Consider the following 26,950-nt stretch of genomic DNA (forward strand, 5'->3'; position numbering starts at 1 on the left):
AAAAGCCAGCTTTGAGAGGGCTAATCTGTGCCTCGGTCCCGTCTCTTGTCAAGTTCAAGAGGGTTAACAAATCTTTACCTCCAGAACAGCCCTCCTCTTCCCCCTTTCATGTCCACATTTGTTCGCTGTATGTCCAAAAATCTACAGAGGCCCGTCCCGACTCAGTTGGGATTGGTTTAGCTGAAGAGCTGGAGGCTTTTCAGTTGCTGGCATCTGTTGTTCCTCTTCCCAGAGCTGCTGGCAGTCAGTTAATGGCCATGCTTGGGACCCAGAGAGAGAGAACAGTGGCTGATTTCCCCATAGCCATCGCACCAATCCCGGCACACCACCAACTGCAGATGAGCCACCAGCAGCTAGGAACATTCAGGCTAATGCTCCGCTTCTCTGAGAGTTCGGGGCAGATGTTCCACACTTTGTGCGTTTCGTCACATAACTCAACACTGTCAAATTTGCCTTTTGATTTAGGGTGTTTTGCAGATTTATTTATTTATTTTTTTTCCCCGTCGTTGTTTTGCTTCATGGTTTACGTCGAGAAAACGCGACACGGGGAAAAAAAAAAGCCACACCTGAAACCTTTGTGCTAACGTTTATTTTTTTTTTTTAATATCAATTAAAGCCGCGCGTGTACAGGCATCAATTTGAGCTTCAGACGTTATTGGATCAACAAGTTTTATTTTTACGCCGCGTTGCGATCACGCGGCCGACACACGCCTCACCCCGACTTAGAGCGGATCACGCATCTTATTACTGCAGCCACTCCAGGGTTCACTCCCTGGCATCTGCGTGATGCTGAAGGAGGTTGCTACAGTTTAATCAGTATCTTGTTACTCCAGAGAGTAAAGCTGGATATGTTATCACTAAGGAGGAAGTTCAAATGAAGCCTGATAAATAAATTAATGCCTTGATGATTAGCTGTCACATAAGCAATTAAAATGACTCCAAATTATTCATTTTCAAACAGGTGCAGCGAAAGAAGGGTGTGATTGTTGTAGTAATTGTCAAAATCGAACAATTTGTTTTGATGAACCTTCCACATGCACGTCTAATGAAAAATGCAGGCTGGCGTGCATAAAATAATTCAAAGTCATTTAATAATAGAATCCCATGCAGCATATGTATCAAGGGTGTTTTTGTCTCCTGCTGCAGCTTTGCCCAGGCCTTCTTTTTTTTTTTTTTTTTTTTAAACCCCCCCCCTCCTCTTTTTCTCACTCACACTGCTCGTATAAATGTTCTGGGCTTTGGAACTCGCCACGACAAAACAGTGTATAAAACTCAAATCACATTCTTTTAGCAAATTATTAATTATGACTGTCATATTCACAGCGTCCTCCTGACAGTCTCACCACTGCCTCAGAAAAATACACTTGACAGCTCAGGACCCCAAATCCCACAATGAATTCGTCCTTGACACATCCTTAATGACGATCATCTTGATGATTGTAAATACATTATCATATCAGATCACGTCTGTGTTGCAATCATCACCTCCATTTCCTTTTAATTAAACAGCAAAGCCGACACCACATCTGTCAGAAAGGAAGTGAGACTTTTTTTGAAATCGGTGTGAACTTCTTCCCTTTTTTCCTTATTCCTGTTTCACAGCAAAACAATAGAGAGGAAAATGGCTTTGAAAATAACACGCTCTATCAGTGCCTATCTCCTCCTTGCCCTCTCTGTCTTTCTTCCTTTACCCCCTTCCCCCTGCCGCCCCCCCCTCCATTCTCCCTCTCTCTTTCTCACACACTCTCACCCCTTCTCCATCTCTTTTCTCTCCCTTTCTCCCACCACTTGAAAGGCAGGGTAATGAGACAGCTAGAGAGCAAAGGAAGGTGTCCACGGAGCATCAGTTGTGCGCGGGAGAAGTGAAAATTTACTGCAAATGAGACGGTGCCCCGTAAATTCATTTTTATTCAGATTACTGTCATCATACATTACAACTTCCCTTGTAAACATTTGGCCTCGCTCTTTGTGATGAGGTGTCATTATTTGCCAGATTACGTTATTAAGCTATTAACACGTCAAGCGCGGCGGGCAACAATACAGGGGCACGCTTAAACAAGCTGAAGAGAATGGAGGAGGTGTCACCGGCTTGACATATGAAGGCACTTAATAGCTACTGCTCTGAGTACAGACGAGAGAAATTAAATAGACAGCTTTCAGCGGAGAATGGAGAGGGCTATTCACAAGTACTCAGAGCTGACTGAACTGTCTTTACAGCGTGATTATTTGCCGGGCCAGTAAATAAAATGTGGTAATTTAAGTCTATGGAAAACATATTCCCCCCGCCCCCCTCCCCCCATATACCCACACCCACACGTATGTTTATTGCACCTATTTACGTTGTTATTGGTGTCATTATTAAAAAAAGGGGAGCCCGTGTTTGTTTTACATCTGAAGGCCCGGATTACAGGCTGTTGGGTTTAACTGCGCTGTAAATTTATTTATTTATTTCAGGTTTATTTAAACGAGACAGAGCGTATTAGGGAGCGTCGGCGCGCGATGAGCGGGAGTTGGCAGACGCGGCTAATTTAAGGCCCGCGCGGTCCTTTGGCAGGTGACGATACGCAGTGTGACAGTGGACGGAATACAGTGCAACAAATCACACGTAATTCATTTAAGAGCCGTTCATAAAAACGCAGTACAGTGTAAAGTGTTTGGGCTAAAGTGGTTTGTGCCGAATGCCTTTCTGTGGTAGCACGTTTGGTTTGTTTTATGCCGTAGTTTTCACTGTGATGTGAGTGTGACTGCAATAAAAAAACTCTCTCTATATGGGAACACACTTTTTAAATGTGTAAAGAGGTGATGTGTGTGTGTGTGTGTGTGAATAAGGCAGCAGCTCATTTGCAGCCTTATCTGTGACATTTTGAATCGTTCCAATCAGATATAAGTATAAAAACGTATAAAATCTGGGGAAAAATCTCCCGTGACCCATTTGCGGATCCTGCCACAGTCTTCAGAAACCTTTTTAATGAAATGCATAAAAACTCATTTGGTCATTTTTAAGTTTACACTTTTAAAAAAAAACAAAAAAAAAAAAACAGCACAACTAACTACAAAGTTTCTCCTTGTGTGCTGTTGCATTGAACTTTAATTTCTCATCCAATCTCCTCCAAAAGGGGGGTGGGGGATGTCAGCGTGATGAAATAAACAGGGCTCCCACTGGTGACATGAAGAGGCTGCGCATGGACAGCCAAGTCAGCGGTTTTGAGTGGATAAATCCACAGTAACCTATTGAAACGGTTCAACCCCAGCCAAAATCAGCCACGACAGCCAGTGAAGCCCCCCCACCGCCCCCCCCCCCTCGCTCAGCCAGCACAGCAGCTTAGCAGTCTTAACAGAGAATCCACCACTTATCATCATCGGCATCCAGCGCCACAACACTCCACCATGAAGAGGCTTGCGTTAAGCCGGTTAAAATAACACGAGACAATAACATCAACAACAGCTTCCTCTTCCCTTTTGATGCCTGCTTAATTTGAATGGTACAATGGGCTGAATCCTGTTCTGGTGCTCGACCAGAGGACCACAGAGCTCTGTCCATCTCTCCTTCACATCAGAGGCTGCTGGAGGAGCGGAGGGCCCCCTGATACTGTGTGGGGTTGGCTGATAAAGGCCTTATTTCAGGGTCTTCCAGTGAGGGGTTTGGATTCTACTCCCCCAGCAGGGACGTGCATGGACCGCGCCGGTTAAAGCAGATGCTGGAAAACTCACAGTTAGAGCTGAAACACTGGGAGGGGAGGGGAGGGGAGGCGAGGAGAGGGGGAGGACTTGAGGAAAGTAAAGTATAGGGAGAAGAGGGTGAGCGAGCAAGAGAGGTGTTGACTGGTAATAGATGGTACCAAGAGGGTTCACCATGCATATGACACCTTTAAGCTATAAATTGGGGAGTGTAAAAGTTCAATCTTTTCACTTTCCCTTTTGTTTTGGGAGGCTATAAATGTAGCCTCATGATACTTGACTTTTCTTCCAGGCGCTGACATCTGACTGAGGTCCCATTACCGCCAAACCCTGTTTGCTATAGAGCCAAACGATACCCATTGACCGGTGTGGGCCCTGTGAAGGTTTTTTTTTTTTTTTTACCTTGGGCTCATCCAGGACTTGACACGACCTTTGAACTTGAGGAGCACAGCTGTCAAATGTCTCCGCTGTCATTCCCTTTGGAGACTCGCTGATTTCTTCACAAGACACTGCACACACCCGGTGACCACGGACACACACACACACCTGCACACACACAAGGAGGTAGGACACAATGTGGCACATATGGAGGAATATTCATAAACTTTGATCCATTTTATTGACATTCCAAAGATTAAAGTAAGCGAAGATGTACACAAATATGAATATGGATTCATTTCCTTTTTCCATTCTTGGGAATCTTGTGTTGTAGACCCTCATGAATATCCTCCATCATTTCATAATCATGAACATGTATGGGGAGGAGAAGATGGGAAGCAGATTAGAAAAAGTGGGAGTGAAGGAATCCAAAATTAGAAACGGCGAATACAGATTATTTTATTTTCATTTTTTTTTTGTTGCAAAATAAGAAAAAGATGAAGAAGAAAAAAAAAACATAGAGGAAATGTTCTCAAGCATGCCTTGATATGAAATCTAAATTTGCATCATTGTCTTTCGGTTTCTCTCCAAACCGCCAAGTGTGTGTATTTATGTGAATCACAGGGTGCCAGGCTTGTGGATTCACTGTGACAGGAGCACCACCAACTGGTCAAAACGTGTCTCCTCACCATTAAATACCTGACTGCTCTCTCTTCTGATGTGCATTGAAAGATTAGTCACATGCATCCAGTTGCAACCTCTACATTTAAACAGTCTTGATTTATTCTTAGTGTGATCTGAAAAACAAGCAAGGGATTCTTTTTTTTTTTTTTTCCTCTTCACCTCAAAACCCCCTCGGAGAGGTTGACTTCATGGTATCCATCATCATGCATCTTTAATGACGTCAGGCCAGGAGCATGGAGTAAAATCACAGTAGTGGCCCGAGGCTAAAACCAGCTAAAATGAGGTTCCTCTTACCCCTTCCCACGCAGAGAGAGAGAAGCACACAGGCCGAGAGGGAGGATCCATCCCACCCATCGATCGCTGAGGCTGGCTCGGCGGCTGGCGACCACTCACCGAGGTTGATGGATACATTTGTGCCGTAAAAAACTCCGAGTTGGAACGTGGTGGGCCTGAGCCACGAGCTGGGGAGACAGGAGTGTGACAAACGATGGACGCCTTGATTTATGGGTCCTTCTGCGAGACCGGGGAAAGGACAATCTCCTCTCACCCAATTTGGTTTAACTGTAAAGTGCCTTTAGAGACCCACAGCACAAAGACTAAAAAAAAAAAAAGAGTAGGAAACTTCACTCTATTCAAAACACATGTCAGAAATCGGAGCACTAGAGTAACACTGTGCTTTTGTCCCAGTCTAATTTCTGTCTCGCAAATCTCCACATCTCCCATCATCACTAATTCTATTAGTCATGGCCCATCCACACACACTCACACAGGGAAAAAACACACAAAACACACTGCTTTTCACATTATAGAGATGAGAGATGGACTTGAGCTCAACTCAATTACATACAGTAACCCTCAAACAAATAAGTCAAATATAGCTCTGGGCCAAAATGCATTTTATATCACAGGGACGGGAAAAAACAAAAGAGAGCGCGCAATAAAAAGATCCCCCACATTTCACAGCGTACAGTATTTCTAAGCCATTTCCTGTAAAACTCTGTGATAGTACGAGCGTGGCTTGGAAACATCTTTCAGTTGCCGAGCCCCCAGCCTTGACCTCGGGGGTCAAAGTCAGTCAGGCTCTTCCTGTCTGTGGCTTTTCCCAGGATCCCCTGCCTGTCGGCATGTCAGCACCTCTCCTGTCTCCTCACCAACTCAGGATGTTGCTTTTGCCTTCCAAGAGTTTCCTGAAACCGGAGGAAAAAAAAAAAAAGAGAAAAAAGATCGGTTTCCATGCCGGGGTCACTTGGTGTGAAAGAAGAAAAGCCATTAAACATCGCTGTTTTGTATATTTGACTCAATTTCGCAAACTCGCCGCCCTTTGACTTGTGCCTATTTGTGGATGTGAGGATGTGTGGGCCAGTGGGGAATGAAACGTGCATACAGAGAATTGTTTTTTATGAGGGGGTAAACACACAATTTCCATACATTTTTATTTTTTTTGTGTTCCCTCATTCATTCATTTCACCTATTCTTTTTTTTTTTGAAATTGTGTTTTTTATCCTTGTGTTTGGGACAGGATGTCTCGATGACATTTATACACACACACACACACACACACACTGTGTTGTAATAGAGAACATGCTGAACGCCTCAACTGCAAGCAGCGTTTTCTTTTTTCCCTTCTTTTCTTTTTCATTCCCACTCACTAAGATAATTAAAGTTAGCAGAAAAACGGGGTCATGCTCTCATTAGAGGGCGTGATGGACAATTAAGGGTGACGTTGCTAAAAAAGCCAAGTGCTTTTTGAGCAGAGGTGACTGGAAATGGGGCACAATATTAAATGTAGCATGGCGTGTGCGCGTCGGTGCCTCAGTCGACTTTTCTCTCTCTTCCTCGCTCTCTTTCTCCAGGTACTGAGAGGAGGAATGAGGGCTAGAGATGACAAGGTTGCACCGCCGGCAACAGACGTCCTGATTACTTTTTGTCTCGCGCCTCACAGCAACCCCAAATAAACCGAAGGCTCTAAACCTATAAACTCAATTAGGAGCCACGTTTGTGACGCAGAAGTTGGCCGTGCATGCGCACCTTTGTCTTAAACTTTGATATTAAGCCTGTCATGGATGCTTAAAAATTCCTCTTAGCCCCTGCAGTATACCCGTAACTCTTATTCCCTTGTTGCGCAGCCCAAAGAGTATGTGTGTATAAATGGAAGGCCTGTCATTTCACATTCATTAAAAGTGAAGTTCCAAAATTAATAATGTAAAAATATGGGTTTTAATTAGTCTTCTATTCTGCCCAATGTACTTAAATTGGATCATCTAGTCCCCGATGCCCTTTCACTTAATAAAGAATTAGCCTGTGATGTTCTGAGCTTGACAGGTAGGATAAAGTGGAGAAAATCACCGCTGTTATATAAAGGATATATCCGTTTGTACGTAATTTGCAGCTTAGTCAATTTGACAGAGGGGAGGTTCCCTGCCATGGATCCCGTGCAGGTTTTCCATTTAATGCATTTCTATCGCGTTATGGCGTGACCACACCACTGCCTCGCACTCCTCATTCCTGTCATATAATTAGTGACATTAATCCAATTCGATTGGATATCTGCCTCACTCTGGCTGGAGCAGTACCTTTGAGGAGAATGTGAACCTACACAGACAAGAGCGGCGGACGTTTTTAAAGTGCTATATCAAATTTACATATTCATGTACTACATTTTTATATATATATATATATGATATTGCACCTTTAAATTTGGACTTTTTCTTCAATGAATGTTCTGCATCCATGTTTTAAGCAGAAAGTGAACCTGCGTGGACAAAGTTTCTGCAAGTGTCATCAAGTTTTTTGCACTGTAATTTAAAATGTACATTTTCTCCGTGTACAATTTTTACACACGATGCTGTATATTATACAGTTATAGTAGAGATAAATAAAAAAACAAAAAAACAACACAGCTTCCACTCTCGGTCCAAAGCTCAGAGCTTGTCGTGTCTTAGAGGTGAAATAAGGGGGTTTAGTTAAAAGCACCATGAGTGATCCTACACATTCAGTGGCCGCACACCGGTGTTTGTGTGCGGTTGAGTGGGTGTTGTCGCACTATTCTTAGGCAACGAGCCCAGACAGCCCTCTCCCTCTCTCTCTCTCACTCTCCCTCTCCCTCTCACTCTCTCACTCCCTCGCGCGGGACAGGCACAGCTGTCAGATCAAAATCAATCGCATTTTAAAGGACGTGCGAGCTAAATATTTCATTCTTGCCTTGGGAACCAATTAAGTGCTACATATGAAGTCAGAAGGACTGGTTGAGCCGGAGTCGTACTGGTGTGTACCAGCTGCTCCATTGCTTACACCGTCCCCATCCTCCCCTCCCACCACCCCCACCAGCCCCCTTTTACCCCATGCAAATGTGTCAGTGTGAACGTTCGAGTTCAATTACCTAGTGATGTTTTAAAAATGCACCAAAGCCAGACTGGCAGTCCGGAATTGGAGGGGATCCACCCCAGGTATGTTGTTTATTTAGTTGTTGTCTGTTGTGCTGGCTGTAACCCATTTGCCCTGATTGCAGATGTAAAGGATCGCAGCGATAGGAGGGACCGGGGCCTTCAAAGTGCCATGTGTCAGTGAACACCTCGCGCCGGATGGCAGGGACAACTGGCATCTATTCCTCAAACCTTGACCCATCTCCCATCTCTCCCATTACACTGCATCACTACACAAACATAAAATAAGAAGCTATTTAAGAAGCTTTTCTTTTAAAACAAAAATCTTTGTAAATTTATCCTCAAAGTGTCCTCTATTTTTTTTTTTTAAAGTCCTTTTTATTTGCACTTCTGTCCACTTCCTCTCCCCTTCTTAATCAGATTCCCTTGGTATGATAAATCACGGTCTATGTATTCCTTTTGGAGTTGCAGCAACGTATGTGTCCTTCCAGAGCATCTGCTTTGTCAATCTAAAGGACGAGTGAAAATATGTTTAGAGTGAAAGTGTGCGGTAGGACTCAAGAAAGGCACGGGTGAAAGAGATTAGAGACAGAGAGAAAGGGGGGGGGATTCAGGGTGAGTCACTCAAGGAAGGTTAAAGTGTGGATGTGTGAGGGAGTGGGGAAGCTGAAGGCGTGCACACTCGACTGAAAGCGAGAGAGCTGCTACAGTCTAAGTAGACGAGAGCATATCTGAGAGAGAGAGAGAGAGAAAAGGGAAAAAAGTGAGAGAAAAACAAAAGGAGAGAATGAGGCAAAAGTGAGAGACGGTGCAAAAAGGAAACTGTGTGAAAGAGAGAGTGAGAGAAAGGAAAAGTGGGAGCGGAGGAGAGAGAGAGAGAGAGAGAGAGGGAGTATGATTGATAACGGTGCTGACAGAACCCCTCTGGCCATGCTCTCTGTGGCAGTTTGGGGAGACGGGGCCTCCCCGCGTGAGACCGAGCTGCCCCTCGCCACTGTCCCAGCACACACTCCACATCTGGTGGGATCGCCCACGCTAGGTCAGGGGTCGCGGCACCATGGGGCTACTTTTCGGACTCACATCCCCAGAATGCTCGGAGAAAAACACCGGGCCTTTTGGGTTCGTGCAATAATCACCGTTTTGAAAGTACAAGCATGAGCGTAATCACTCCTTAGCAATATTTTCTCCCTCTGCACTAACCTGGGGAAAACAGGTAAAAATAATATATATATATATATATATATACACACACACACACACACAGATACACACACAATTTTCTTTTTTCCAGCGTAAGCTCTGTTGAAGGTAAGCAGAGATTAATGTGTTGATGTGCCATGTGTCTCAAGTGTGTGTGTGTGTGTGTTCACAGTCAGTATATGTGTGTGCATTACTGCCCGTGTGCAGGGAGACAACACTGATGAATTAGAGATAAATAATGAAGTAGCTCGGGGACTGATTTGTGATAGCGAGAGGCCCCATCAACAGAGAACACTAATACTTTTGAATGCTATGCCGTTTGATGTTGATCAAGTTCAACTTGGCTGACAGGACGGAGAAGACTGCGGGGAGCGCGGGGACCGTGCGAGAGAACCTACTCAGACAGGTGAAAGAGGAGAGGGACAATACCACTCAGACACACTCACGTAGGCAGCCACTCACACACACACACACACACACACACACACACAGGTTCATGCAGCTATTGTTTTAAGGACACCGCACTGACTTGCATTCATTCCGACAGCCCGAGCCAAAGCGTCGACTCTGATCTCAACTATAACCGGTTTAATGCTTCGATTCAAACATTAGCCCTAAACTTGACCACTTCCTCAGAAATTAGGTTCTGGCTCATTAGGACCAGGTTTTCCAGGCCTCCATGGGGACTGATGGTCCTGACAAGGTCAGCGTGTGCGTCGAAAGGTAACAAATACACACACTGGAGTATTTTATTCAAACAAGAAAAAGTTACACATCACTCATTTATTTTTTTATATATAGGTTTTCCAATTTAATAAAATTCCTTAGATTCATCATCATCATCCTTTTTTTTTTCCCCCCCGTCTATAGACATTCATGACATGCCACTGTTCCTCCATCGCTCGGGGCACGGGTCATTTTGAAAGTGTCACCATTTAACCAGGGGGAGGGTTGGGTCTCCATACCTCCAGCATTAGCCCATGTGGGCAGAGTTCGGGTGTGTGGAGAGCGTGGCCTCATTATGAAGGAGATAAAGACCGTTAAGGCTGTTTGGTCTTGGGCCGGCTCCAGCCCCTATGGTGAAACACACCTGCTCCCCTCTTTAAAAAGCCCTGCTCCAGTTTAGCTCTTGGCCACGGACGAGTAATGACCTATCCAGGGGGCCGTAACGCCCGCTTCGTTTAGCCTGTCGTTAAGACCCAGAGTCAGCAGCATACTGCGGCACAGTACCGTGCCAAAACTCAGTACAGGGTGTCCTTGCCAAAGATCTAACATCAAACCTACTCTGTTAGAATATGGATAACTAACCAGCTAACCACATTAATGAAACGGCAGAATAGATTTGGCAACATTATTCCAGACTAAGAATTTCCTTTAAACATATTGTCCGCTGGGTTTGATACCGGGGTAATTTGACTGAATCATCAACATGAATTAAAAAAAAAAAATAGAAGAAGAAGAAGAAGAGGAGGGGAAAAAAAAGCCCCTTGTATCTCAGCCAATAGGAGCACACTCAAGAATACAGTACACTTAATAATTAGAGAACATAAAGTTGCAGCTTGACACTGCTTGGTTTCCCCATTGTTGTCTGTCTTTGTTGTCACACGCGCACAAAAAGTACACACGCGTGCCCACACTCGACACGCATGCACACGCGTTCGCACACACACACGTAAAGATTTCCCAGTTTCCCAGTTATGTTTTCATCAAAGCTTTTCTTTGGCACTACAGAGCAGCGTCAGTATGGTAATGTGTTGTGCTGCCTGGAAAGCTGTCAAAAAGCTCCCACCTTGGATGAGAGACCACGGTAATTCAACTGGGCTCCTGTCTTCTGTGTGTTCAGGTCTCCTCATTATTCCGCTTTGCAGGGTAATGGCGTCTTGCACTGTTTTATCTGTCAGCTCACAGCAAACTATAGTTTTTTAGCCCTGTATATTAGATGCTAACATCAAAGGCAGCTGTCTTGACACAGGAGAGGAAGAGAGAGAGGGGGAATGGTTGCGTTAAAAAAAAAAAAAAATGGAAACACTCTCCCGGTAGGCAAAAATTGAATCTCTTTACGTCTGGGGTGATGTGTGTATTGAGAATAGATTTGCTGGTTGGCATCTACGTGTTTGTTCTCGAGTAAACAGCAAGGCTTGTTTGGGTGTAACTGTCAGGTATATGCGTGAGCCCCGTGTGAAAATGGGTTTGTTCGCAAAGTGGGAGTTAGGAGAGGAGGGGGAGAGAGGAAAGGGGAAAAAAAAACAGGAACACAAATTCACTCGAGCTGTCTGATCAATGGGGATTTAAGTTACCAGTGACAACTGCATCGCACTAGCCGCATATTCTATCAGCAGGTTTGTGACTTGTCTCTTTTCACTCCGGCGAACGCCTCGGAGAAGTGATTTGTTGATGCACTAGTTGGATCATTTGCGTAGACTTCTTCTTCTTCTTCTTCTTCTTTTTTTTAAGTTTTAAGTTTCAAGAAAAGTGCGGCTCCAAAAACTAAAGTCTGGCACCATTCTGCCCCACCCCACCCCCACCACTCACCTCTATTTGGGCATGAGGGACTTTTGGCCCCTTAGGTGGTGGCAGATTTGTGTACAGTGTCTGTTTATTACAAGAGTGTGTGCAAAAAAAAAAAAAAAAAAAAGAAAAGAAAAGAAAAAACAGATCTGTGTTTATAGGAAAAAGGAGGGATGTGTGTGTGTGTGTGTGTGTGTGTGTGTCTTCAGAAGACGCGAGTAGAGCAAATTAAAACTCACCGCAGGAAATGAGCGCCCTTGGCACTCCTCTTCCCAAGCAGCTGCACACACCCCAACCATCATCTGCCATTTTGACACATCCACGGGGCGTAGCAGGCAGCGACAAGGGGGGAGCAAGGGGTGCCAACGCGACACCCACGGCTCCAAGCATCGCCGGGCCGCAGCCTCCAGCCAAACAGGTGTGTGACATCATGCCGCTGGTTCCTCTTCGGGGGCCCGGGGAGCAGGCTGGGGGACCGGAGCAGGGAGGGGGGTGGAGGAGGAAACAAAGGGAGGTTAGGTCTCTACCTGACAAGCTCATTGATAACGTTTGGGACACGAGCCCTGAAGTCGATGGCAAATTGCCTCTAATGTCTCCTGGAGATCACGGGCCAAAGTCAGGTGCTGGGTGCTAAATGGGCTCATTAGTTATGATTTTTTTTTCCCGCCGCCTTTTTTTTGGACTTTGTAAGGAGTTTTACACACACACATGCACACGCGTGTCAGAGACAGTTGAAGCCAGGGGGGCTTTTGCAAACTTGGGACGTCATCATAACTCAAGACACGGTTATAGTTGAGCCCAAGAGTTCAGACCTTTTCCTTTCAGCGCTTGTAGCACATATAAAGCAGGACTTTTTTCCCCCTTTCCTCAGTTTGGAGTTTCCATTCCATTTCAGCGGCGGGGAATCGTCAAAATAATTTGGCAACGTGTCAGATCGACATGATCTGACTAACTAACTATGAGCTTCTTCTTTTTTTTCCACAGCTAATCTGTAACCGGAAAGAGAACTTAACAGAGAGACAACAAATGAAATCCAAACGCACCTATTTAGAATTCTCTGCACATCTCCCATATACACTCCTCTTCACACTTCAGTCGAATCCCCCAGCGACAGATCCTGTAACAGAGGAGAGGGAGGCTGTGAGTAGCCTGGGGGGTTCCTAAAGGCACCCGTCTGGGACCTGCTTCATAATCAGTGGACAGAGAGGATAGTGGTGGTACAGCTTCCCAGAGCCACTCTCTCCCCCTGGCTGCCCGAACTCTGGTAAGCACCCTAGGGCTACCTGTTAAGGTGTTCCCCGTGGTCCAGTCTCTCTTCCTGGGCAAAAAAAAAAAAAAAAAAAAAAAAAAAAAGAAGAAGCCCCGTACACACACCGTGCTGTCTCCAGACTACAGTGAATATGATCTGGCTGCAGATCAGATGAAGGCGACAGGCGTTGTGTTTGTGTATTCCTTCCGTACATGTGTACACAAATTGACGTCGATGCACACATGCTTATGCATGCATGGGCCCATTATGTATGTGTGAGCACGATCACGCGTGTGCGCGCGCGCCTGTGCATCTGCTAATGCGCACACATGTTGGCGTTCTCTGCATGAACAAATGTTGTGCATGGTTTCTCGCGTTGCTAAGAGGAGGTTTATTATTGTTAGTTGTCAAGGAGACATTGCAAGGGAGCTGGAATTACTCACCCACATGGACATTACTGTATGCCAAGTAACAGCCTGGACAATACAAGTCTCTCTGTAGACCTCTTTGGTCCTTATCAACAATAATACTTGTTAATAATGTAAAATGGCTCTAATTAGTCTGCAGCAGAATTAACTGCTGTGGTCTAATAAGCAATGATCTTCGTGATATTAAAGTTCTTAAAGAGACAGCAGCTCACGGATAATTGACTCTAAAGTTGATGTATGGCTTCCGATGTTTGTTGCTGGATTTTATTTTATATGTGTGTGTGTGTGTGTTCCCTCTCTTGTTTTTATTCATGTATACAAATCAGACGTATAGGAAAACAAACACAGCAAAACAGAATATTAAAAAACATTAAAAAAAACCCACACTGGCATACGGACGAGAAACAAAGCAGCAACATCAACACAATATCCAGAGTTCAATAAGCATTTCCGATCATAAAAGCCCCATAAGCTTCATCATACTGCTGCTACTAATCATCTTTAAGCAAACCCTCAGCACTGATATACTGTAGCTCTTTGACTGTTGAGATCATCGCTCTAACGGCAGAAACGCGGTTAAAAACCATCTTAAAATTTGCAAAATATGACACATAAGCCGTAACAGTTAGTCTGATTGTTTCCGTTTCATTATCCACATGAAAACCAAGCATATTGTTTCATCAATAAAGTCAGAGGTTTGAATCAAATTCTATTTGTCGGGCTGATTTAGTGCAGGAATGATCTAAAATCTGAAGCATCGGTGAGAAAAAAAAAAAACATTTTATGACATGCTGTGTAAGATCTGTTTTATCTGTCTGAGTTTTTTATTGTAGTTAGTGTAAGTATATGTAACACTGGCTGTGTTTCTGTTTCCATAGTCAGAAACAATATTCCCTTGACTGCGCCTCGGGGTATATCTCCTCCTTTCCGCTGTTCTACAGCAGACCTCACCATCACCACTGCTGTCTGCAGATGCAGAAAACACTGTAGTGGTATAAGCAAGCAACCAGGGAGGCAGGTCTGGGGCGGCTGCAGCAGCCGTGGACTTTCTAATTCAGGCCGCGGCCAAGGGATCTGGGAGACATAGGATTCTTTTTTAACAAACACACTGGCCATCTCCAAATCTGCCGTGTGTGCTCATCCGTCCATGGTTCTTCAAGATATCTCGAGGAGAGGGGGAGAGGGAGGGAGGGAGAGAGAGAGAGGGAGGGGCGGGCGGGCGGTGTGGGAGGCTTTGGGGAAGTGGGGTGTACAAGGCAGGGAGAGAGCCAGGACTGTGCCGTCTCTCCAGTTTGGTTTGGTCCGAGCACAGAGCCAGCTGGCCTCATTAGGACTTGATGGGAGGCGGGCTGGCATGAGACATGCACATGCATGCACACATCAACAAATGTAGTGTGAAGCGTGGCCTGATGCCCGTGAAAGACCCACACGAAAGTTTTCTCCTCCGTTCCTGTTTTTTTTCTTCTCTTCTCATTCAGTGTACTGTGGCTCATGGGCAGAGGGAGTGGATGATGTGGAAGAACATGATCATTAGTTTATGTCTCTCTTTAAGGTGCTGCCTTTACCTGGCTCACCTGAGCTACACCTCAGTGCACTTGAGTGCTTGTTTGAGGGAGGCACGAAGCATGAACGGGGGCGCCGAGGGTCGGGGGTTGGTCGGAGTGGAGCGGGTATAAAGGGACGCGAGGATATGATTCATGGCGGGATGGGTTCATCACGAGAGACGGCCGCTGACCTACAGTCTGAGGGCTGTTGGACCGGAACCAAGGCCTTGTTCCGACAGAGCGAGTGCAGCGTGAGCTGTGACGGATGGCGCCGGTCTGTTTGAGAGCCCCCCGAGCAGGTGTGTGTCTCGCTCACATCTGCAGGCGAGCACAGTGAACCGAGACCAAATGGCAGACGCACGGGGCCCATCGGGTACCTGTGCACTGAGACACACTAATGATTATGGATGCAGGCCTATTAACGGTCACATCTGTAAGGGAGAACAACAACCAGCGTGCTGGGAGTGAGTCAGCAGTTTTAACTCCCCTCTGGAACATAGACATGCTGGTGTCAATGTTGGGAGAAAAACTCAAGTCCAAATGCTGCCGTTCCTTTGAGTTCAAGTCCAAGTATGGATCTCGCGCAGCGCCGCTCCGACTCCTCTCTCCCCTCCTCGACCGAAGACTTTAGGAAGTTGAACTTGAAAACTTGACAAATACTTGAGCTGCATTTCTGGGGCAGAATCGGAACGGACACTGTAAAAAAATAGCGACGATAATAATAAAATGAAAATTAAAAAAAAAAGAAGAACTCGCGGCTCCAGCTTCGTGCTAAATTATCAAATGGGTTCATCAAATTAAAAACAGCATGAAATATTCATTCTAAGAGTATAGGTAATAAATTAAATATTACTCATTGACTCATTATTTAAAAATGTATAATATGATTTGCATAGTTTTATCCTGATAGGAAATAATAATGGGTAGTTGTCTTGTAGCGTCTTTCATGACGGATGAAGCCGGCGTCTTTTTGTTCCCTCATCATCCCTCTCTCGTACTTGCTTCTCATTAAAGTTTTAACAGAGGCTGTTTTAATTGTCAATCCTTTGACAGGTTGATAAAAGCAACTTGACAATTAAGTTCATTGGCTCCGCTATGCATATTAATTAGGTCTTATTTGGGTTTCCATTGTTATTGGAAGGAGCACTCACGGTGTAGCAAAATGTCATCCATTAACTTCCCTCTTCTCAGAACTTAATGTAATTAAGCTTGCTATTGTATGACTGCGAGAGGGGGCTCTAGAGAGAGGAACTTTTAGTATTCATTGTATAAATGAGTAATGCCATTCCTGTGACACGGCAACAGCGCTGTTTCTCTAAAGAAAAATAATAAAAAATCAGCCATTCACAACTTGATTATCTGTAACAAGTGCTTGCCTGCTCTTGTTTGCTTAATGGACAAAGGAAGACTTTGTGTACTGTACAAGTGCTTGTATTTGTCACCTCTTTTCTGCCATAAACACTGACCTTATCAGGACCAGGGATCCTTTACGGAGACCAAAACCTGGTCTAATGAGAGCAGGACCTCATTTCTGAGGAAGTGATTAAGGGTTAAGGGTTAGGGATAATGCTTTGTTTACGCTGCCGGGGAACCAGTGGAAGAAAGTGCCGTGACCTGAAGGACAATCTATGTGTAAACCTGTGTGTGTTAGTTTATGTATGTGTGAAGCGCAGATGAGGCAAGACAGGGCGTGTGAGCGTCAGACAGGGGGAGGACATAAAGGGTGGAGAAAAAGACTCAGCACTGGGAGGGAGGGAGAGAAAAAAATGAAGAAATGCTGGTGCTGGAGCTGTGGTGGGAGTGTTCAAGCAGATTACCCAGTGCACCTTGCTCAACTCTGCAGGCCCACACACTCACATCAAAGTGGTACCCCCTATCTGCCCGAGGCTTAGTCGGCCCCTGTCCACCCCCCCATGTCACTCCATACATCCTCCTGTTCATGTTGAATAATTGACAGTTCTGTTTTACATGCTCAGCATTTGCCAGGACATGGAAGTGTGACTCCAAACAGGGCACGACTCGGAGATGTGCTGTGCGTCGGGTCGGGCTTCATTAGAATGTGCCCTGCTAATGCTCCGCACGCAGCCCGTCCTGAATAATGCCGCCACGCATAAACTATGGAGGAAGTGTCCGTCGGAAAAAAAAACCAGAAAAAAAACAGAGATGTGGTAATAAATGCACTTTTTTTTTTTGCTGCAGTTTTATCTAAACTTAATTGCCCACATAGCTTTAAGAGTTTCCCTTCCCCACATGTGACTTGACAGCAGGTTTAATCTCCCAGCCAGGTTTATGAAGGGAGCAACAACTCCCTTCATTACAATAAGACTGTTTTCAGCGCCTTCTTTGAAGACACCACGCGCTGTCTGGTGTGCACTTACATCCCAAATCTGCTGAACTTGTTGGATGTCACTCAAGATCGCCAGAATGGTCGTACATAGCAAAGGACAATGACTGCCATGGGTGCGTGAAGGGGGCCAGAGTGTTTGTGCCAGGGCGATCTCTAAAGTCAAATAAGCCATTATCAGTCTGTCAAGCCAGGTCTCATTTGAGGTCTCTTAATAACAGTTAGGCCGTTTTGTGAAGTCTCTATCAATGCACTGGTAATAGCTTTTTACAACTACTGAAGAGAAATTGGACAAAGAACTGCAGCGATAAAAGTCAGGTTGCATCAGGGCACCGAGTTTATCCAGTTAAAACTAGTAATAGTGTCTGATATGATCCCAGTATAACTTTCTTGACTATCTAGCATAGACCGTATATAAATAAGTGGATCTAATCTTCTGTTTGCGAAACGAATTTCACGATATTTGTGAATCGACTGGCGCATGACAGTTTTTTTTAACTGGAAGGTCACAAATGTCACCTGCGACACCGATTGGGCGGGACGAGCTGTCAATCATGTGTCATACTGTATTACCACTACATCCCACCAGTTCATATTAAGTTATGATGACCTATTTATGCATGTTTTCTTCAGCAATATATTCATTTTTGCACCACAAAAATGTTGTTGTTTTTTTTTATTGTGAACTATATTTCAACACAGACACTTTTATTTTGAAATTCTGCAAAACTGCCAATCTCTGAACAGTTGCTTTTTCATGTGATTGGCCCCCTTTGATTAGGTTATTTGAGTCTGAGACCCTAACCTAACTAGTCAGGACTATCTTTACTGATGCTGTCATTTTAAAGAATAATAATTCCTTTTATTCCTCCTTAACCCTGGCAAGTGGTAAACTATGTCCATGTTGTATATGTTCTACAGCAGTGGTTCTCAAACTTATTTTTACCAACGGAGAAAATACTGAGCACCATTATCACTGGCGTTAGTGGTGTAAATAAGACGAGCAAAGTCTGCTATGGACTTCTCACAGGAGGCAGATTTATTCCCAAAATTAATAATTTGCTCCCTCAACATCCTCCTCTTCCTCACATATACTTCACACACTGGTATGGTGAGATTAGATTAAGATGGAGCGAGAAATAAAGTGACTTTTAAGGTGGATTTGATCTCTGACGACATACCCTGGTATATACAGAACTATCAGGCTGAACAAACACTGCATGTGGACTCAAAAACAGGTTTCCCTCCCCAAAAAAAAAGCACAAAGCAACAACAGATACACAACAAGTCAACAGGCTAAGATCTTAAACAAGGGCAAGGATGCGTACTGGTCGGCAGACCAGAGCAACTGGCAACAGACGCAGGCTAAATACACAGGTGGAGGGGCGGGATAACGATGAACAGGTGAAACACATCAGGGCGGGGCATGTAATCACAGAGGCGGGAAACTTTACAGGAAGCAGACACTGAAACGAGAGGCAATGGCACTTATTTCAAAATAAAACAGGAAACACAACGCGAGACCACTTTGCAGCAGTTTATATCAGACCAACACTGCTACTGACTCATAACATACTCGTGTTTACGTGCTGGAATCACACACAAAAAAAACATATACATTAAAGAGACTGGAGGTTTGCTTTAGTGTAGTATGGTCTGGTCCTTAAAGCGCAGGAGTGAAAAGGCCTGGCTGTTCATTTGATAGTTTACCTTGACCCCTGAAGTGTGTCGCTCGCACCCTGAGGGCTTGGGCTGGCAAAACCTTTCTCAGTCCCCCCCTGGGAATGATAATCTCAACGTGGGCGTTTACCACGGACACCAGACACAACACCATTAGCCACAGCTCCGCTGCTGCTCATTAGGGCCTTCCGATCGATACAGGCGGCCACAGGAATCGCCAGTGCTGCGGAACCAGCTATCACTCTTCAGAGTTATTATCGTAAACAGCACTGGCCAAGATTTAGGGCAGAACCCCACTTTCGCTGCGTCTATTAGGAAATAGAGGGTTGGAAGGGTAATAACTGACAGACTGAGGGCCTTTTTCTTTTTTTTTTCCCCCTCCCTTTCCAGGACGCTATATTGGATCACTTGTCCCGAAACTTTGTGCTGTGTGGAGTCATCGCCTGGCAATAAAATTAGAAGCAGTCAGGAAACATTCCCGTGAACGGCGCTCCGCTCTCTAGGGTTCGGCGTTATGACACGGACGGAGCAGAAAAACACTGACACGGAGGAAGTTCACTCATTACTGCCGAGATATTCAAGCGCTGATGTCTCCCCCAATGAGCGTCGAAAACAAAGTATGATTACGTCTAAGCACAAGTACGCGCAGGCGGCCGACGCGGTCATTTGCTGAAGCTGCAAAGTGACGCCGCGCGATGACATTAAAATGTGCTGTGGGGTAAAAAAAAATTAAAATAAAAAAAATGCTGGAACCTATAGGGAATCTGAATGTGAGCAAGTGAATGCAGATGACAGTGCTATTTTTAAGACGTTTCAGTGCACCAGGTGACCAACCCCGCCCCCCATGGATGATATCACCGCGACTGGACAATTTAATTATTTTCCAATTCTTCCCCTCTGAAACATGAGGTGTGCAGACATTAGTCAGAGGAAACTGTAGATGAAAAGACACACACACACACACACAAAGGCTAGTCCATCGGTTTCTGGCAGAGAAGAGAATAATATTGAGGCAAAATTGTGAAAATAAGAAAAAGGGGAGATGTATTGATTTTTGGTGGAGCCAGGGAAAGAAAAGAGAGGGAATAAAGAAGTGCTCTTTGGCCGATGTGTCCAAATGATGTCTCAGGGGAGGTTCTTAATGGTGGGGGGAGGGGCGGAGGGGGGTTATGGGGGTGAGGTGGGGGTGACTGGGGCAGGTGCCTACCCTGACTAAGGCATGGAACTGCCCTTAGGCTAGGGCTAATGGTATTGGCTGAGCTTACTTTAAGCAGCTCTTTCCTAATGGCCAACTATGAGTGTGCCACAGGATAGACAGGTATTGATTGGTTCAAATGCTCTTGAGTTGACAAGAACTGAAAGTCCCTCAAGCATATACAATCTCGCAGCAAATTATGTCACACGGAAAGGTGATTAAAAACAGAGGCTCGGGGCAGGCACACTCATTAAAAGTGTATATGATATTTCTGGTGTTGTCCTTGTAGCCTATTGCTCTCTCTCCCTCTCTCTCTCACACTCGTCTTTGTGTGTTTTTGTGTTTTTTTTTTCCTGCCAAAGCTTTTGTCTTTTCTTTCTGGTGTTTGTTTTTTGAGTTTTCCTGAGTGAGAAATGTCTCTTTGTGTATTCCATAGCAACAGAACACGCTGCAAAACTTAGTTTGGTGTAACTTTATGTTACTGTACTGGTGACTGTAGCAACAGGAAGGCAACAACCTCTTAATTATCAGGCAATTTCCTGTATTCGTTTTCTGTAATATTACAGTAATAGCTTGTTAATGAGCATTACTTTCACATGAAAATATAATATAAGTTGAAATTCATCCTCCCTCAGGCCTATGCACATTTTCTTTTGTTATTACTAATCTATTAATTAGTAATTACTATAGAAATTAGAAGGTTTTCAGTTTTCACAATCTGTTTTATTGCCTAATATGTACTGACATTCAAGGAATTTGCTTGTGTATGTTGGTGCAGAACAAACACAGTAATTGAATAAAGATTAAAAAAAAAAAAAGGCTCAGTAGAAAATAAAGTAGATTGATTTATGTTAATAAAAGTGCTTCATTTACAAGAATGAGCACAAAAAAGGAGACTCTGTATTATAGAATTTCCTGTGGAGATTCTCATTCATCCACGTCACCGCTCTCCGGAATTAGCAGCAAACTGGACTCGTCGTAGATCACATTGTATCCGTACACTGCTAATGTAAAGTGATACCTTTATTATCTTAAGCAGGGATCAATTACACTGACATTTGTGCCCGCGTGCAATCAATCAATTGTGCAAAACAAGTATTTGAATGGAGTCAAATGCTCTCCTTTAACAAAAATGAATACTGGTTATAGGTTTTTTCTCCTTTTTCTAAAAAAAAAGAAAAAAAGAAAAGAAAAGAAGGTGCATCATACGGGTACACAGTAGTACAGAGAACAATGCCATATATTTGCTTTGTTGTCCCATACACACATACAAAAAATGCTGTGTACAAGATTTTCTCTTATTCACAAGGGGCGCTTTCTAGACTGCTTGAGGCATCTGCTTTGATTGCATAATTCCCACGAGGCGAACAACACAAAACAAAAATACTGACTGAATTCAGACTTATAATATACCGAACAAATAACATACCAGCCTCACTCTTCAAAACCATAGTTCTCTAAAGAAAAGGAATTGGAGAGTAAATTCAAAGTTGAAAGCTTAGCTGTTTTGCGGTGAAAGCGAGGATGAGGGTGAGAGATGAAACAAACTTTTTTTTTTTATTCTCGCGCCCGGCTGAAAATGTGCAGCATTACCAAAAACAAATAGGCCGTAGCGTTCGCATTTACGTACACTTGTACTGAAGTGGCACGTATCTGAGGTGACTTTCGAGCTTTTTTTTCTCTTTCTGACGCGTAAACGCTGCCTATATTTTCAGGAACGGCCGTGGTGTGAGGAAATGTTTTATTAAGCAGCGGTTCTACAGCAGGTCTCCCATGTCAACTGGTGCTGTGCCAAGTGTAGCATGACAGTTTCCAGCAAAGTAAACAGCGCTGAACAAATGAAAGTTAAATAAAATGACGGCTGCTTTTCCTCAGGAAAACAAAACACGGGAAAAAAAGAGATTTTCTGCATCCAAATGATAGGGGCTGCACTCAAAGCTCACAGTTTTCTTCTCTTTCGATTAAATGCTCTTTCTCTGGCTGTTTGTGCTTTACAGTGGAGTGTGCTACATCGCTACTTTCTTCTCTACAGGGGCCCCTGGGCTCCCCAAGCAATAGGAGTAAATTAGAGTGCACCTGTTCCAGCTCCAAGATAAGCCATCTCCAGAGGATTTCCTCTGAGTAAAATGAAGTGAGTGAAGAATAAACAGAATATCACAGCATTACTCCGCCAAGGTGAAGTTGCTGCTGCTCTGGGGACACGGTTCGTTTTGCACAACACCCAGCAAAATATCCTCCATAAACCTCTGGATGTAAGACTGTAGGAATGGTCTCTGCTCACAGCGGAGAGAATAGGTGCTGCACTTTTTTTGTGTGTGTGTGTGTGTGTGAGGCAACAACCGAGGCTGCGAGTGAGTCTGCTTCTCGTCTGGATCCGCTCACAACCTTGACTTGAAATGCTGTTATTTGTGGTCTGGGTTTTTTTTTTTGTGGGTTGTTTCCAACATGTTTTGACTCAGTGTCAACACATCTGTGATAGTGAAACATCAAACCATGTACCCCCAACACACACCACACCCCACACACCCCCAACTTTCTTTTCCTATCGCTGTACCACTGCCAGACATTTCTCAAAGTATCTAATTAAGTCAACTAAGAAAATTGTTAGTGCATCACTCTCCTCTTCCCATCAGCTTAGCCACATGAGTAACTCCTTGTATGTTTTCTTGGAGGAAATAAAAGATGTAACCCCAGTGTGCTGCTCAAAGACCACTGACCGGAGATGTCTAGAATGCAAAATTCACTCAGTTGGTTCACACATAAAAGGCATGGATAATTAGAGGAATAATGTAATTCATCATACGTTTGATAATCAGTCTGATTTGGACTCCTGTCTGCACCAGGGCCTTCAAATAACCCCCCCTACTATTAGCACCCCACTCTCTCTCACACCAGTAGTCTGTTTTACCCTCTCTTTGTTTCCCTACAACACATTATCATTATTGTGGCTAATTGCATGCTTTGCCTTGAAGTCGTGCTGGAGACTCGTGATCTGGGGTTGAAACGTGGACAGGGATCCAGTCTTCTCCACAGCTTGCTTTGCACCGCTAATTGCCGCTACCACAGGATAAGGCGTGCTCCTCGCTGTGGCCAGGCGGACGAGGCTGGAACGAGCGCGGCGCAGGGGTGGTGGGATTCTCTCGCTGGGGCAGGAGGGGAAGCCGAGGGTGGCACGACTGAGGTGGGATGGGTACGCCAGATTGGGGAGGGAGAGGGTTGTGGTTGGGGGGTAAGCAGGGGGGATGAAACTGGCGTTAGATGTAGGTCAGTGGGAGTGGAGGACCCTAAAGATTACAGTTGGTTAGCGCGACCCCTCTCTGACAGGATCTGAGCCCTTCCTCCCAACAGAGGTGGACCCTGGCTTTTTGGGGAACTCAGCTATTAGTGAGGCTAATAAAGCCCAGGCAGAAAGTTTTGAACCTCTGATAGTCCAGAGACTCTGTCCTGCCACAGGTCCTGGCTGGATGTTAGTTAATATAGCCCTAAATGACTGGAGGAAGTCTTTAAATGATTGCTAATAAGACGGTGGAGCGCCGGTGCGGTGTATTAAACAGAACTATAGGCACCAATTTTCATTTTACAATCTCCCCTAATGATTGCGTTTTTTACGAGCTCATCTTTTTATTATCTTTGTTTATTAAAGAAGCGTAATGCGAGCGATGAGTTCATCTAACTCTGAAAATCTGAGATTTGTGCGAGCTCTGATAGTTCCCCAATTCAGCTGGGAGCGTTAGTTTTACGCCACAGTATCAACTTCCAACTTCAAAAAATGAGTCACAGCTCCCCGATGGGGCTTTAGGAGAGGAAATGGAATCACAGACATAACTAGTGACAAAACCTCCATCACCTCATATAAGATCTCATTCCATCTGTGAGAACTTTGGGTCTAGCCTAGAAAAATAATAAATATCCTCCTCTCATAGCAGGCGCTCCTTTTGTTAAAAAAAAAAAAAATTGGTTTCAAGCCCAAACAAAGGAAATGGTGTCATTAATGATACATATTATGAACTAGGGCCTCTTAGAACGGTTCCCTACAAATGCATGGATGAGGGGTTGATCTCTTTCCTAACAAAGGATCTCTGAAATATGAAGTGAAAAGCTACCCAAGATGAAGCTGCGAGAGAAACAAGCGAGGAAGAGCCCATTTCCACAACACAAACAGATTTTCCTGGCCTTTAGCAGTCTCTTACTGGGATACTTTGAGACATATCCATCAAAACACAGCTGTAGTCATTCATATTTCATACCACCTCCTTCTCCCAGTGCTTTAACACTGTTCTTTGATCAAAGGAGAAAAGTCGGATCACAACAGGAAGGTTCCCTGCCAGCCAACAAGGAGATGGAAGGCCAATTCGCTGCGATGCTACTGTACACGCTAACGTATATAGCTCACTGTACTTCAGCCTCACTCCGGGATAAAAAAAAAAAAAAGGGAGGAAAATTAGAACGAAATAAACGAACACCTTGAAAATACTAAACTACAAGAAAAAAAATAAAATATTCATCGCTTTCCACAGATGAAATGCTTTTGTGTAAAAATTTCAGCGTGTTTTTTTTTTTTACACTGTGCTTGCTTTCAGGGCCACGTGCTGCTCTGGTGCAAAATTGTACAAAACACTTTTTTGTCATAAAGACAAACTCCATCAGTCAGCATGCTGAATAAATTCATAATTTTTTTTTTTTTTGTTGCAGGAGTTTGAGATGACTGATGGAAGTCTTTGTTGGATTTATAAAAGAATAACTGTTTCTGCAACTTAAGTGATGGAATCGCTGAGACCCGGGAGTCGGAGCGCGCAGCTCAAGAGTGTCACCATGTGGAGACGCGTGCACATGGCAAAAGAGTGAGTGAGAAGTGCTCAGAGCAAATGGCGTCTTACCTGAGGACGCAGCTCAGTCAGAGCACTCACGTTATCCTCATTTCTTCCCCCGACCCTCTCTTCCTTATAGTATTTTTTTTGGTGTTTTTCAATTAAGTTTAAACATCAACTGCTTTACATTAGGCCCTCATCCTCACCCACCTTCACGGCATCAATTCCAAGACACAAGCACTTCCAAAGATCCCTTTCTCCACTAAGGCTCTGGGAGGAGAGTGTTTGAAGACCTCCCTGACATTTAGACTCTCTCTGAAGATGACTTTGCCTTCTACTATAGCCTGCGGGAACGTAGTAAGACCCACGCTAAACTTCAATTGATATGCGGCGCCTGATTCCTCCAGGGGAAATTATCATTCTGTTCATAATAAGAGCCACAACAAGCACCTGGAAAATGACTTTATTACACACTATGCTTCAATAAAAGTTTCCCATGACCCACTGCAAGCGCACATGCTGCACAGCGAGTGTATAATTGTGAGGAAATGAAAACTGTATTATGCATATGATAGGATGCTTCTTTTCGACGGCTGCACATCTGCTCGGGTGATTGGCAGGTGTGTTAATGCGGCGGTAGCCTTGGATGGAGCTTGCTCTGAGACCCCCTTCTTTTCTTTTTTTTTTAATTTCCCGGAGCCATTATCCAAATATGTTCTGTGTTTTTAGGACAAACGGATGGCGAAAAATAAATAAATCAGAGAATCAAAAATGTATCGCCCTTCATAATGGAATTCCCTCAGAGCAAGGACACGTAACAATGGGCCATTCTCGGCTTCCTGTCCTTTCCTTCTCTCTGTGTGCCAGTGGATGTGTGACCTCCACACTTTCAACAATGGGGCATCCAGCAGCACAAGCGCTTGGCTCCTCGCCACGGCAACTCTGAGGTTGCTTTCATCGTTGTTGTTATATTTAAGGGTGACATCCTAGCCTCGTCGGCCTCGGCTATTGTCTCCGCCGTGATTATTTTTCTACCGTTGTTTAGCCCCAGTTGCGGCTCTTTGATGAAAAGGTCGCCACTCAATTGGAAAACAGTCATTAAAATGCGGTGGGTACTATTCACCGCCGTTCATGGGGGAACCAACTCAACTGAGCTGGTTAATCAAAAGTTAATTATATAATTTTCATGCAGATGAGGGAAACATTCAAATGAATCCCCAACCCTACAATCATTACGAAAAATAAATAAAGAAATAATTCTAAAATGCTATAAAATGTTCAGGGACCGGGAGGCTGTAAACAATATGAAGTTTAATTTGAGGTAAACAAAGTGAATATCCACCAGGGGGTCTGGGAAGGAGAAAGTGAGGTTAAATCAAATTTGGAAACATAGATACCAGCAGGTTTTGTTGTCCTGATATACGTGCAATTAGGCGGGTCCTTGATGAGGACACTGGGAGGGAGAAAGTTGGCTTTCACAGCAAATGCTCTGGGATTATTTAAAAGGGAATTTATGGGATTTTATGCTTTATCTGTAAACATTAATTATCCTCGCACAAGTGAAACCAAATTGAATTAAAACCATATTTTAGGAAGTGTTATAAAAGCGTAATTATCTTTTATGGGCGTGTTGTAATATTACCCAAAACTCCATAAAGATAAGTACAAACTGAATTAAATCAATTCACCGACGGTCTCTCCCTCCGCGGTGACTTTTTGAAAAGGGGAAAAAGCACCGGACAAACATCTCCTTCTTCTTCTTCTTCTTCTTTGGAAACTTTGTCGAACACGTTTCAGGGTAACAAAAAAAAAAAAAAAAGGAATTCTAAAGTCTTCCGCGCCCCTCGTCAGAGGAAATGATTGTGTTATGC

The 26,950-nt window shown here is 44.2% G+C and overlaps 1 long non-coding RNA gene across 1 annotated transcript; it reads right to left on the reverse strand.

The window, feature by feature from the left end:
- Window positions 1–5,344: 5,344 nt before the first annotated feature.
- On the reverse strand, window positions 5,345–13,178 carry LOC122782164. Its single transcript, XR_006361889.1, has 4 exons — window positions 13,115–13,178; window positions 12,875–12,948; window positions 12,071–12,298; window positions 5,345–5,927 (listed from the first exon to the last, which is right to left on the reverse strand). It is a non-coding gene; the product is annotated as an uncharacterized LOC122782164 (long non-coding RNA).
- Window positions 13,179–26,950: the final 13,772 nt, after the last annotated feature.

The sequence above is a fragment of the Solea senegalensis genome, linkage group LG15 (assembly GCF_019176455.1).
Source record: "Solea senegalensis isolate Sse05_10M linkage group LG15, IFAPA_SoseM_1, whole genome shotgun sequence".
Lineage (NCBI taxonomy): Eukaryota > Metazoa > Chordata > Actinopteri > Pleuronectiformes > Soleidae > Solea > Solea senegalensis.